This window comes from Macrobrachium rosenbergii, chromosome 3, assembly GCF_040412425.1.
Source record: "Macrobrachium rosenbergii isolate ZJJX-2024 chromosome 3, ASM4041242v1, whole genome shotgun sequence".
Taxonomy (NCBI): Eukaryota; Metazoa; Arthropoda; class Malacostraca; order Decapoda; family Palaemonidae; genus Macrobrachium; species Macrobrachium rosenbergii.
The window spans coordinates 35,138,977-35,152,718 of record NC_089743.1 but is presented as its reverse complement, the minus strand read 5'-3'; the positions used below and the strand labels follow the sequence as shown (position 1 = coordinate 35,152,718).

General features: G+C 37.3%; 1 protein-coding gene and 1 long non-coding RNA gene across 2 annotated transcripts in view; one reads left to right on the top strand and one right to left on the bottom strand.

The window, feature by feature from the left end:
- Window positions 1-4,814, bottom strand: part of LOC136854442 (sialin-like) — a 48,671-nt gene extending 43,857 nt beyond the window's left edge. The window contains exon 1 of the mRNA XM_067130737.1: window positions 4,724-4,814. The gene's annotated coding sequence lies outside the window, so the exon portion shown is untranslated. The remainder of the gene's footprint in view (window positions 1-4,723) is intronic.
- LOC136854468 (uncharacterized) overlaps window positions 1-13,742 on the top strand; it is a 108,412-nt gene that overhangs the window by 30,239 nt on the left and 64,431 nt on the right. The gene's annotated exons all lie outside the window — the stretch shown is intronic.

The following is a 13,742-nucleotide window of genomic DNA, read 5'->3' as shown; positions in this document are numbered from 1 at the left end:
GAAAGTGTCTGAAATTTCTGGGAAGAAGAGGAAAGTGTCTGAACTACCTGGGAAGAACAAGGAAGTGTCTGAACTTCCCAGGAAGATCAAGAAAGTGTCTGAACTTCTTGGGAAGAACAAGAAAGTGTCTGAACTTCTAAGTAAAAACAAGTGTGTGAAATTCTCTGGAAGAACAAGTAAGCGTCTGAACTTCTCATGAAGAATAAGAAAGTGTCTGAACTTCTTGGAAAGAATGAGATAGTGCTTGAATTCTTGGGAAGAAGAAGAACGTGTCTGAACTTCCCAGGAAGAACAGGAAAGTGTCTGAACTTCTCACAAAGAACAAGAAAGTGTCTGAACTTCTCGGGAAGAACGAGAAAGTGTCTGAACATCTCGGGATGGACTAGATAGAGTCTGGATTCTCAGGAAGAACAAGAAAGAGTCTGAACTTCTCGGGAAGAATTGGAAAGTGTCTGTACTTCTCGTGAAGAACAAGAATGTGTCTGAACTTCTTGGGAAGAACAAGAAAGTGTCTGAAATTCTTGGGAAGAACAACAGTGTGTGAACATCTCGGGAAGAACAAGAAAGTGTATGAACTTGTGAAGAACAAGAAAGTGTCGTGAACTTTCGAGAAGAACAAGAAAGTGTCTGAACTTCTCGGGAAGAACAAGAAAGTGTCTGAACTTCTTGGGTAGAACAAGAATGTGTCTGAACTTTTTGGGAGGAAGAAGAAGGTGTCTGAACTTCTTGGGAAGAACAAGAAAGTGTCTGAACTTCTTGGGAAGAACAAGAAAGAGTCTGAGCTTCTCAGAAAGAACAAGAAAGAGTCTGAGCTTCTTGGGAAGAACAAGAGTGTGTCTGAACTTCTCGGAAAGAACAAGACAGTGTCTAAACTTCTCAGGAAAAACAAGAACGTGTCTGAACTTCTCAGGAAGAACAAGAATGTGTCTGAACTGGAGAAGAACAAGAAAGAATCTGAGCTTCTTGGGAAGAACAAGACCATGTCTGAACTTCTCAGGAAGAACAAGAACATGTCTGAACTTTTCGGGAAGAACAAGAAAGAGTCTGGACTTCTCAGGAAGAACAAGAAAGTGTTTGAATTTCTCGAGAAGAACAAGAATGTGTCTGAACTTCTCGGGAAGAACAAGAATGTGTCTGAACTTCTCGGGAAGAACACGAAAGAGTCTGAGCTTCTCGGGAAGAACAAGAAAGAGTCTCCGCTTCTTGGGAAGAACAAGAAAGTGTCTGAACTTTTCGGGAAGAACAAGAAAGAGTCTGAACTTCTTGGGAAGAACAAGAACGTGTCTGAACTTCTGGAGAAGAACAAGAAAGTCTGAGCTTCTTGTGAATAACAAGACCGTGTCTGAACTTCTCGGGAAGAATAAGAACGAGTCTGAACTTCTCGGGAAGAACAAGAAAGGTTCTGAGCTTCTCTTGGAGAACAAGAACGTGTCTGAACTTCTTGGGAAGACCAAGAAAGAGTCTGAACTTCTTGGGAAGAACAAGAAAGAGTCTGAGCTTCTCTTGGAGAACAAGAACATGTCTGAACTTCTCGGGAAGAACAAGAAAGTGTCTGAAGTTCTCGTGAAGGACAAGAAAGAGTCTGAGCTTCTCGAGAAGAACAAGAATGTGTCTGGTGTTCTTGGGAAGAACATGAATGTGTCTGAACTTCTCGGGAAGAACAATTAAGTGTCTGAACTTCTCGGGAAGAACAAGAAAGTCTGAACTTCTCTGGAAGAACAAGAAAGAGTCTGAACTTCTCTGAAGAACAGGAAAGTGTCTGAGCTTCTTGGGAAGAACAAGAAAGTATCTGAACATTTTGGGAAGAACAAGAAAGTGTCTAAACTTCTCGGGAAGAACAAGAAAGTGTCTGAACTTCTGAGGAAGAACAAGAAAGTATTTGAACTTCTCGGGAAGAACAAGAAAGAGTGAGTTTCTCGGGAAGAACAAGAACGTGTCTGAACTTCTCGGGAAGAACAAGAAAGTGTCTGAACATCTCGGGAAGAACAAGAAAGAGTCTGAATTTCTCGGGAAGAACAAGAAAGTGTCTGAACTTCTGAGGAAGAACAAGAAAGTGTCTGAACTTCTCGGGAAGAACAAGAAAGAGTCTGAGCTTCTCGGGAAGAACAAGAAAGAGTCTGAGCTTCTCAAGAAGAACAAGAATGTGTCTGAACTTCTCGGGAAGAACAAGAAAGAGTCTGAACCTCTCAAGAAGAACAAGAACGTGTCTGAACTTCTCGGGAAGAACAAGAAAGAGTCTAAACTTCTCAGGAAGAATAAGAACGTGTCTGAACCTCTCGGGAAGAACAAGAACGTGTCTGAACTTCTGGAGAAGAACAAGAAAGAGTCTGAGCTTCTCGGGAAGAACAAGAATGTGTCTGAACTTCTCGAGAAGAACAAGAAAGAGTCTGAAATTCTCGGGAAGAACAAGAAAGAGTCTGAACTTCTCGGAAGAACAAGAAAGTGTCTGGACTTCTGAGGAAGAACAAGAAAGTGTCTGAATTTCTCGGGAAGAACAAGAAAGAGTCTAAACTCCTCAGGAAGAACAAGAACGTGTCTGAACCTCTCGGGAAGAACAAGAACGTGTCTGAACTTCTCGGGAAGAACAAGAAAGAGTCTAAACTCCTCAGGAAGAACAAGAACGTGTCTGAACCTCTCGGGAAGAACAAGAACGTGTCTGAACTTCTGGAGAAGAACAAGAAAGAGTCTGAGCTTCTCGGGAAGAACAAGAACGTGTCTGAACTTCTGGAGAAGAACAAGAAAGAGTCTGAGCTTCTCGGGAAGAACAAGAACGTGTCTAAACTTCTGGAGAAGAACAAGAAAGAGTCTGAGCTTCTCGGGAAGAACAAGAACGTGTCTGAATTTCTGGAGAAGAACAAGAAAGAGTCTGAACTTCTCGAGAAGAACAAGAAAGAGTCTGAAATTCTCGGGAAGAACAAGAAAGAGTCTGAACTTCTCGGAAGGACAAGAAAGTGTCTGAAGTTCTCGGGAAGAACAAGAAAGAATCTGAGTTTCTCGGGAAGAACAAGAAAGTGTCTGAAGTTCTCGGGAAGAACAAGAAAGAATCTGAGTTTCTCAGGAAGAACAAGAACGTGTCTGAACTTCTGAGGAAGAACAAGAGAGTGTCTGAACTTCTCGGGAAGAACAAGAAACAGTCTGAGCTCGGGAAGAACAAGAAAGAGTCTGAGCTTCTCGGGAAGAACGAGAATGTGTCTGAACTTCTCGGGAAGAACAAGAAAGAGTCTGAACTTCTCAAGAAGAACAAGAACGTGTCTGAACTTCTCGGGAAGAACAAGAAAGAGTCTGAACTTCTCAGGAAGAACAAGAACGTGTCTGAACTTCTCGGGAAGAACAAGAACGTGTCTGAACTTCTGGAGAAGAACAAGAAAGAGTCTGAGCTTCTTGGGGACAACCAAAATGTGTCTGAACTTCTCGGGAAGAACAAGAAAGTGTCTGAACTTCTCGAGAAGAACAAGAAAGAGTCTGAGTTTCTCGGGAAGAACAAGAACGTGTCTGAACTTCTTGGGAAGAACAAGAAAGTGTCTGAAGTTCTGGGGAAGCACAATAAAGTGTCTGAACTTCTCGGGAAGAACAAGAATGTGTCTGAACTTGTCGGGAAGAACATGAATGTGTCTGAACTTCCCGGGAAGAACAAGAAAGTGTACGACCAGCGTTAAAAGGTTAATTTATGAAGAATGTCTTTTAGGTTCGTTAAATACCATGTCTATCACCTTTGTAGATTTTGTCTGGTAAATGTCCCCCCCCTCTCTCTCTCTCTCTCTCTCTCTCTCTCTCTCTCTCTCTCTCTCTCTCTCTCTCCCAACCTTCCATATCCAAATGTTTCCCGAATTAACTGGTTTTCAGAGTCGGTTCTCGTTTGTTAAGAAAGGATTATGGTTTAAATAAGACAATTGAGAATAAAAATATATACAACAGAAAAGTTGCCATTGACCTTGCAACCTAATACAATATCAAGTGTTAATTTTATTTGCTTTAAATTTCTATGTCTGGAAGGAATTGAAACTATATATATATATATATATATATATATATATATATATATATATATATATATATATATATATATATTTTATATATGTATTTTATATATATTTATATATTTAAATATTTATATATATATATATATATATATATATATATATATATATATACATACACACATATATATATATAAAGAGAAAATGAGGGAAAGGAACTAACTCTAGAATGTAATTCACTACTTAGCGCCGACAGAAATACATTAGATTTCTCTTAAGGAAACAAACCCACTCGAGGGGTCGAACTCAGGTGTATTCGCTTGGGAGACGAGTGTGTGTGTATATGTATATATATATATATATATATATATATATATATATATATATATATATATATATATATACATATATATATATATATATATATATATAAATAAATATATATATATATATATATATATGTGTGTGTGTGTGTGTGTGTGTGTGTGTATAATATGCATTATATATAATATATATATATATATATATATATATATATATATATATATATACATACAGTGGTGTTTTATACTGCAATAAACAAGAGGCCTGTTGTGGACACTCTTTCTCGGCCCAACCACCCGAAATTTGACAAACTACCAGTCCACACTCCACGAATATTTGGTCGCTTAATACGGGACCTAATGAGGACCAATTAAGCAGATTATACTAATATTTACACTGATTGATTCCTTCAAGTAACTAACCTTGAAACGAAGACAGTATGAAATCTCCTAAGGCTGACAATTTAAACCACTGGTCTTTCCCACGGGTCGAGTTTAGACTGACGGACTGAATACCAGTCTCGTCTCGTCTCTCTCTCTCTCTCTCTCTCTCTCTCTCTCTCTCTCTCTCTCTCTCTCTCTCTCTCTCTCTCTCTCTCTCTGTAAGTGCGTAATAGGTTCAGGGGCCTGTTGTAATATCTTAAGCTGTGTGCAAACGGAACTAATGATGATTTCACATTACGCAACTTCTGTTATTAGCATTTCTCTCTCTCTCTCTCTCTCTCTCTCTCTCTCTCTCTCTCTCTCTCTCTCTCTCTCTCTCTCTCTCCAAATGGTCTCATGTGCAGTTTGCACTAGATAGAGAGATGAGAAAGGCATTTAACAGAAATTTGACGTCACATGAAATTGTTAATCTCTCTCTCTCTCTCTCTCTCTCTCTCTCTCTCTATTCTCTCTCTATATATTTATATTTTACCTCTCTTTCTCTCTAATGTAGAGTATCATATCTTCTCTCTCTCTCTCTCTCTCTCTCTCTCTCTCTCTCTCTCTCTCTCTCTCTCTCTCTCTCTCTCTCTTATATTCAGTATATTTTACATCTCTCTTTCTCTAATGTAGAGTATCATATCTTCCACCTCTCTCTCTCTCTCTCTCTCTCTCTCTCTCTCTCATATTCAGTATCATATTTTACCTCTTTCGCGCTTATATGTATAGTATTATTCTCTCTCTCTCTCTCCGACGCATAAGAAGCATTACTCAGACATCATGAATTTTTTATTTATTATTTAAACTTGTTTTTGCCCAAGAATTGTCATCCATCTCCAGTTTGTATGCAGAACATTGTGTGTATGTGTGTGTGTGCGTGTGTGTGATGTCCAGAGTTCACAACAAGATAATAATCTCAGTTTTTTACTGTAAAAACAACCTCTTCTAAACAGCAAACAGTAAATTACAAAGAAGAATGAGTCAAGCTGTTTTTGTTCATTCAAATGGTCTGGGAAAATACTGGATTCCTGTATGACGTATCAAACTACATTTTGATATCAGACGAAACATTTTGAAACAGTTTATTAGAAAGGCGTTGGGAAATGTAAATATAAATAGGGTTACATCCTATCCTAACCTAACTAGAGGGGGGGAGTAATTTCTTTGCCACTCCCCACCCCTCTTGTTAATGCTAATCATAATCACTGTAATTTACAACATAGACACATCACACCCGAAGTGCCGTATTTCACAAATTACTACACAACACTGCATATGACAAGATCAAATAAATTTTAGCTAGAAAGATATTGCTTTCAATTATTATTATTATTATGAAACCTATTCATATGGAACAAGCCCACAGGGTCCATTGACTTGAAATTCAAGCTTCCAAAAAATAGTAAGGTGTTCGTTAGGAAGAAGTAAGAGGAGATAAAGGGAAAGTCAGAAAGAAGAGACCCCACTCACTTATTAAAAAAGAAAAAAAAAATTATTTAATTACAAATAGATAAAAATGTATTGAAATGTAAGGAGAATAGTATCAAGGTAGCAATGCGTTGCGCTTATGCTTGAACTTTTGAAGTTCCAAATGCACGACATCCTCTGGGAGGCTGTTCGACAGTCCAACGGTGTGGGGAATAAAGGACCTCTGGAACTGAGAAGTTCCACAGCGAGGCACATTTACTGCATATTGGTGCTGCTGTTCAGTGAATATAGTTGCTCTCGGCAGGAAAAGGGGACCAGGGATCAATTGTGAATGTGAAAGATCTCTTTTGAAATACAACTTAAGAAAAAGTGACAAACAAGAAACCATCTTTCGATGGTCCAAGTCATAACTACAGCTACTACTAGGAAACAGAAACCTACCACCACGAACCACTCTATCTAAAAAGGGGTAAATCTCCGGCGGAAGCAGACATCCACATCGGAGAACAGTTCCTAGTGAAGGGAACACAAATGACCTAAAACAGGAAGTGGTGAGGGCAGCGAGCACTGTCCGGTACAAGCAGCTTGAAGCAAGAGGTAGCAAGGTACCCCGCAAAATTTAGAGAAAGGAAGTGGTGCCGCAAAACCTCCTCTCTGTGGTGTTGGTATGTACACTACTCTCCAAATCCTTGAAGGGAACGTAATCCCGTTCTGATACTCAGGATGTGGGTTCAAATCTTGCTACAGATGTTATAGTTTCTTCAGAGTCTTGCATTTGGATTTCAGGCTTTGTTGTGACGAGTACGGGAAAAAATGGGAAGAATTTGAGACGCTAAGATGAAAACTTACATAATGTCAAGTGAAACCATACAGTACTGTATTGATGATTCCATGAATGTGTGTTTTTCTGCATAAGAGTTAGGAAAATACAATAATAAAAGGATATTTTGCCCCTCCTTACACACCAAGGAGAAATATGAAATAAAACCATAACTCTGGAATTCATGAAATTATAGACACCGCCCTACTTACAAATGAGTTACGTTCTGGGCGGCCGTTTGTTTGTATGTTGAATTGTTCGTAAGTTGGTTACTGTACCCTTCATGCCTGTTTAAATATAGTATGATATAAAGTCAATACTGTACTGTGTTCGTAAGTAGGGTGGTGTCTGTACTATAAGTCTTGAATGCAATGAAAATACATGGAGCAATGTATTAGGAGCACCCCCTATTTTACAAGGATATTTTGTGGAAAAAGCCATTTTAGCATGTTTCATCATACATTTATTGAAAGATATTTTAAAGTGATTTTGTAGGGGAAAAATTTATGAGTGTGCATGAGATACAATATTGTGAGAGTATACTAGAATAAAGTATGAAATAATTTGGACTGTATAAAATTCACCATAAATAAACAACATTTATGTGTTACCGCAACCAGCCACCAGGGCGGCGCTATGATTTTGTTTACAAAATTACATCACTCATTGCAGATGGCAAACGGGCTCATTGCTGACGTATCGTAAGAAATTTTTCTTAGGTTTGTGATAACAGACTAATAATTCGGCTTGTTTTCTATATATTATTATTAGTAACACAACTTACTGTAATAATTGGGCTTGTTATTCAGTGTTTCATTATTAGCAACAATTTTTGTGCCTACCCAGTATGCTCGCCATAGGCTGGGCCTAGCCTAGCCTACGGTGCTCGGTCTCCCATCCGTAATATGGCTGCATTGGGCGCAGTGGTTTTTTTTTTTATTATACATTTAAAAATATATAATAATACGTGGGCAAATAAGGTTGTGACACTCGATACTATCTCGCTGAGTAATTGCTTGTCACCAGAAGCCACAATTTCACAGCAAGACTATCTCTTACCAACAATGCTGGTTTCAAGATTGCAGCATGCTCTGCAATGAGGTAAATCAGCAATTTGCTGCCAAACATGTCTACTAAGACCAGCAAGGGTTGTCAGCTTATTTTCAACTTATTGATAACAGTTAACACAACACTGTTTTGAAAATGGCTTCGTCATTCATTCTATACTCTATTTTTTAATGAGGTGAATCTGCACTTGAAGGTGGGCATTGCCTTGACGATGATGGGTTGAATGTGACATGCCCGAGTAATATCGCTATATTTCATATACGTTCCTGGCAGTCCAGATGAAAGCTTATTTATTAACTTAAAAAATTTAACAAATGCATGCTGTGTCTTTAATACCGCTATGCGTTCTTCAGTCCAAAACAGCACGGCTGCTGAAGTTAGCGCCTTGAAAAGTGTTTCGGATACATCTGAAACCTTTCGGGTAAGTTACTTAAACAGAAGACCTTCAATGATGAATATAATTCAGAGTATAGAATATAAAATGTAGGCCAAAGACCAAGCACTGGGACCTATGAGGTCACTCACTGCTGAAATGGAAATTGACTGTAAAAAGGCTTGAAAGGTGTAACAGGAGGAAACCCTCGCAGTTGCATTACGAATCAGTTGTTAGGAGAGGGTGGAAAGTAAGATGGAAGAAACAGTATATGAACGGAGGTACAGTAAAAGGAATAAAAGGGGTTGCAGCTAGGGGTCGAAAGGACGCTGTAGAGAAAGTAACACCTACACCACATGAGGTGCTCTGAAGGCGCTACCTCCTCACAGGGGAATATAATTCAGAATTATTTGTAAGACTCCAAGTGTTTCATGAAAGTGCGGGAGAGACTCGTCAAACTGCCTTTTATGGTAACTAGTACATACCATTCAGAAGTTAACAGATATTTAGTTAATGCCTTAATGCTAGTCAAGTACAGTTGCAATTTGGTTTAGTACAAATATTCATAATGTAACAGAACCATATCTACTTGAGAATGACACCCATTTGTTTAATTTTTTTATAATTCCAGTCTATCCAAGTATCTGTGATTATATATATATATATATATATATATATATATATATATATATTTATATATATATATATATATATATATATGTGTGTGTGTGTGTGTGTACGTATATATAAACCCAATTGTCTAATATGAACAAAAGTAGACGTTTCGTAACGGAGTCTTGAATAGCCTAGGTTTTTATTTTTATAAAATGAGCACTTCATTTACCCTTGCATTTAAGAAAATGAGATCCACTCTACATTCTTAATAGCAGTGTTACCAGCACTACGTGCGGTAATAGTTAATCTGGTATTTCTCGTCTATGTGTGTGTGTATGTATGTACTCGTATGTTTGCGTTTTTTCATACTGTGAATATAAGTAGCCTCTAGAATTCTGACGATCTAAGCCCTTGTCCAATGACCTCTTAGGAATGGGATTATTATTATTATTATTATTATTATTATTATTATTATTATTATTATTATTATTATTCAAAAGATGAACCCTATTCATATGGAAAAAGCCCACAACAGGGGTCAGTGACTTGAAATTCAGCCTTCCAAAGATTATTATTATTATTATATTATTATTATTATTATTATTATTATTATTATTATTATTATTATTCAAAAGATGAACCCTATTCATATGGAACAAGCCCACAAAAGGGGCCACTGACTTGAAATTCAAGCTTCCAAAGAATACAGTTTTCTTTCAGCATACAGACCACAATATTCCCTCTAATTCTAGCAAATGTCTTATTAGTGAACCTGACATGTACTAAATATTTTGCTTCTGAAAGTATATACAATGTTCCATTCACGATCAAGAATGGGAATCTAGTAAGAATATAGAGAAGAGTAAGTATTTTGGATCATTTTTCTTGATAGTTAGCCATTACACATTCCTTTCTTGAAAAATACCCGTTTTCTTAGTCCAACAGCTCTACAGAAAACTATGTTTATGTTATTTTGCATAATCAGTCTTAATAAAGAATGTACTTATTATTCTTTACACACTTATAATATTTTTTGCACTTAAAGACTTCTCACTTGTCAACTCTTTCTTTTTATTGCACATATCAACTGAAAATATTGTATTCCTTTGACTTGGAGACAATTTGGTAAAAATTACAAATATAAAGTATTTGTTGTAATAGATCAAGTGGTATTTGTATTAATGTTAATAATACTTGTATTAAGTTTCAAATTTTTTAGAGAGACATCTATAATATTGCATAGTGTTCCGCGGACTTAATATATAAACAGTTTATTCACGTGGTACGGGCCGCCGGATTGAAATGCCATAGCTCCCCCTTTAAGCATAGGTTTCAAATATAGAGAGTACAGTATTCGTTGGAACGCTGCTCCCATAGTCAAACCATAACTGCAAACATGGCTGTCATTAGCTACATTGTCCAACAGAGACCGTTCAGGGGCACGGCCCACTTAATTTATAGTGTTTGAGTAGCCAAAAACTTTCATTTATCATCAGTTGTTTTTTTCTTCGGTGGATCTGGGCTAGATATTGGGCATTTGTGTGAGTCATTTATAATAATAATAATCTTTATTTTGTACATGGAATATACAAATTCAATACACACAGTCTGGATACGTAAGGTAACATGATAAAAATAATTATCGGCAGTATCCACACAGTTGCTGAAGAAGTAGAAAAAAATATAATTCATAATAACAGTAATCATATGGAGAATAATAGCAAAAAAATAATTAACAATAAAAAATACAGGTTGCAGACGATTAATTTCCAGCTGGGGGACCTTACAGTAGGTGGTTACGGAAGTCAGGTCCAGAAGGCTAAATAAGAATATTGAAAATTGCAAAACTCTACAATGATATTAATCACAGTAATAGTAAAAATACCAATAATAACAAGAAACGTTGACATATAATAATAATAATAATAACAGATTCTGGAGATGACACTTCATACTTGCAAAAATAGAGAATAAGTCATTTAAGGAACAGACGCCCCATTATCCCATCTTTCCCACAATTTAGACCTCCTTCTTGCCTCACTGCTTAGGATGCTTTGTATGAGCGAATTGCTGCTGCTTCTCAGTCGGATGATTAGATTGGACATTGTTCGCCTCACAATGATTTTCAAATTATCCAGGCGGTTTTCTGTGAACATCTGCGTGGCGGAGTGTTTGTGAGGCATCTCAGAATGTCATTGTGAACAACAGTGATACGTCTCATGGGGTCTCGGGTATAGTTCGTCCAAAGGGAACACCCATATATACTGTAGCAGTACGAGCGGAAGAGCAGCAGTTTCGTTTCTCGGTGACAGAAGGCAAACCTCCTTGCAATCATGTTGCCAGTTGCACATAGTTTACGACGCCTCTGTTCTATGTCTGCCGTGTCTTTTAGGTCGTCTTTGATAATGTGGCCCAAATACGGAAATTTAGAGGATTATTAACTCTATCGTCCCTATTCGACCCTGTTATCAAAACTGTTTCAGGTATAATTTCAATTCTTTATTTACTGTAATTTTTTTTTTACTATACATCACCCTCTACTCATGAAATCTCTGTTCTTTCGCTCATGGTACGTCTTCAGTTAGAAACGCCGAACAATAGTGTCACGGTGTTTACCTTCTTTAACCTGGTATAAGGAAGATATGGCAAAGATACTGCCTCGTCTGCACGACATCCGGGAGAAGTGGCAACGTCGAAAACGTACTCCACAGTCTCGATGTTCGCAGTGATTTTGGCTTAACTATAAAATAACTGCTAGTTGTGATGCTCAAGCAAAACAAAACACTAACTATTTGCAAATAGTGGCAAGAACATTTTCTTCCAAAACCAATGCTGTTCTGCCAAAGAATGCAGAGTTCATTAAGTTTACAGACCACAATATTTCCCACAAGTACTGCAACCAAACAGCCTCATGAAATAAGCAAGCAAGCGTCCAGCTAACGTTGAAGCCAGTAACTACAACTATTAAATGCAAGGTGGTGATTAGAAGCTATTCGAGTTAGAAAAAATTGTTGATTTTCATTATCACAATCACCATATGCATTCTAAGATTAATCCACAAATGAACTGTCTTCAGGAAAGAAACCAAGAATCCTTACCGCAGGAATAGCTTTGAGTTGATATGACATGAGAAGACATCATAAATATTCCACAGGAGATCAAGAAATTCTACACAGAGGAAAAAACAGTAGCCTACTGGACATATATTTACTATTAGAGTCCCTTCACTTTAGGGCATAGTGACTTCCATCATGATATACTTTACGACGATACAACCCCATACAAAAATCTTCAGGCTTCTTGTAAATCGTTATAAAGATCTCAGCATGAAACGACATTTCAGAGTTTAAAAAGGCGATCTGGTGGTTTCTTGAATGATTCTGAAAAGTTTGGTTCAACGGAAATGGAGAACAAGTAGCACAAACAGCACAAGTTTAAACCTGAAGTTCCTAATCTTGTTCAGAACTTATGTCAGTAAACTGGTGAAATCTTACAGGGTATCTGTGATGTTCACTAATGTTTATTCAAAGGAAATTATTATTATAATTTTTCAGACGATGAACCCTATTCATATGGAACTAACACACAAAAGGCGTCACTGACTTGAATTTCAAGCTTTCAAAGAATATGGGGTTCATGCGAAAGAAGTTGCAGAGTGTAAAGGGAAATGCAGAAAGAGATGATCAGTTATTAGAAAAACATACATTAATAAATAAATTAATAAATGAATAAATAAAAATGTAATTAAAGGATTAAAATACTCGGAGAATTGTCTTAGGGCAGTAAATCATTGCAGCTTCGCTTGAATTTCTGAAGTTCCAATTGCATGACATCCTCAGGGAGGCTTGTTCCACAGTTACAACATACATGTTCATGTATAATTCTAAGTTGTTTATCTAGTGACTAAATTTATCTTTGCACGTAGATTTCTGCTGAAAAACTGCCAGTGGGTTTCACTGCTACCAAAATAAAAAAACTTTTGATTTACAGCCACAGTTGATTCATTGAAAACAGGGTGTTTGTCGTATACAAGATTTGAACCATATACTAGGTCGAAGAGATTTTGTAATTTAATATATTAATATGGATTGACATTAGTCAGACATCTCGGGTTTGACCTTGCTATATCACCAGTCAAAACGTCCCTGGGTCTGTATTGTGGTTGCCATTCTCAAAAGCTGCTTTGTATAGTATCATATCAAAGCATTAATGAAGTTATCTACCCTTTAGAATGGCAGCGCTGTTAAATAATATAAGCAAACAACAAGATTTTCAGCACAATCTACTGATAACAATGGCCACATGTGGAGCAATCTACTTCGTTCACAAAATACTGTAACATTAACGACATATGTTATGATAACGGATGCTAACCCTCCCTAATCAGAATGATGCACTATCTCCAGCAATTTCTAGTAAGGGCATCTCCCTCCACTAATATCTTCATTTCCAAACCCTCCATCACTTTATGATGGCATCTTTCTCTCGGGAACAGATCCTTACAATCCACCTCAGCATCATCATTTAATTCATTCCATCTTCTGTGCCTCTCTGCTTCTCAATTCTCATCGTAGATTATCAACAGTAGTTACTTACTTCGTTATAAGAATTAGGCTAGTTGCCTAAGAAACACAAACTTAGGTAAAGCAATTGGACTTAGAAAGTCATATAGGACGACTTGACCAGCTGTTGATTTGATCTTCCCAATAGCATTT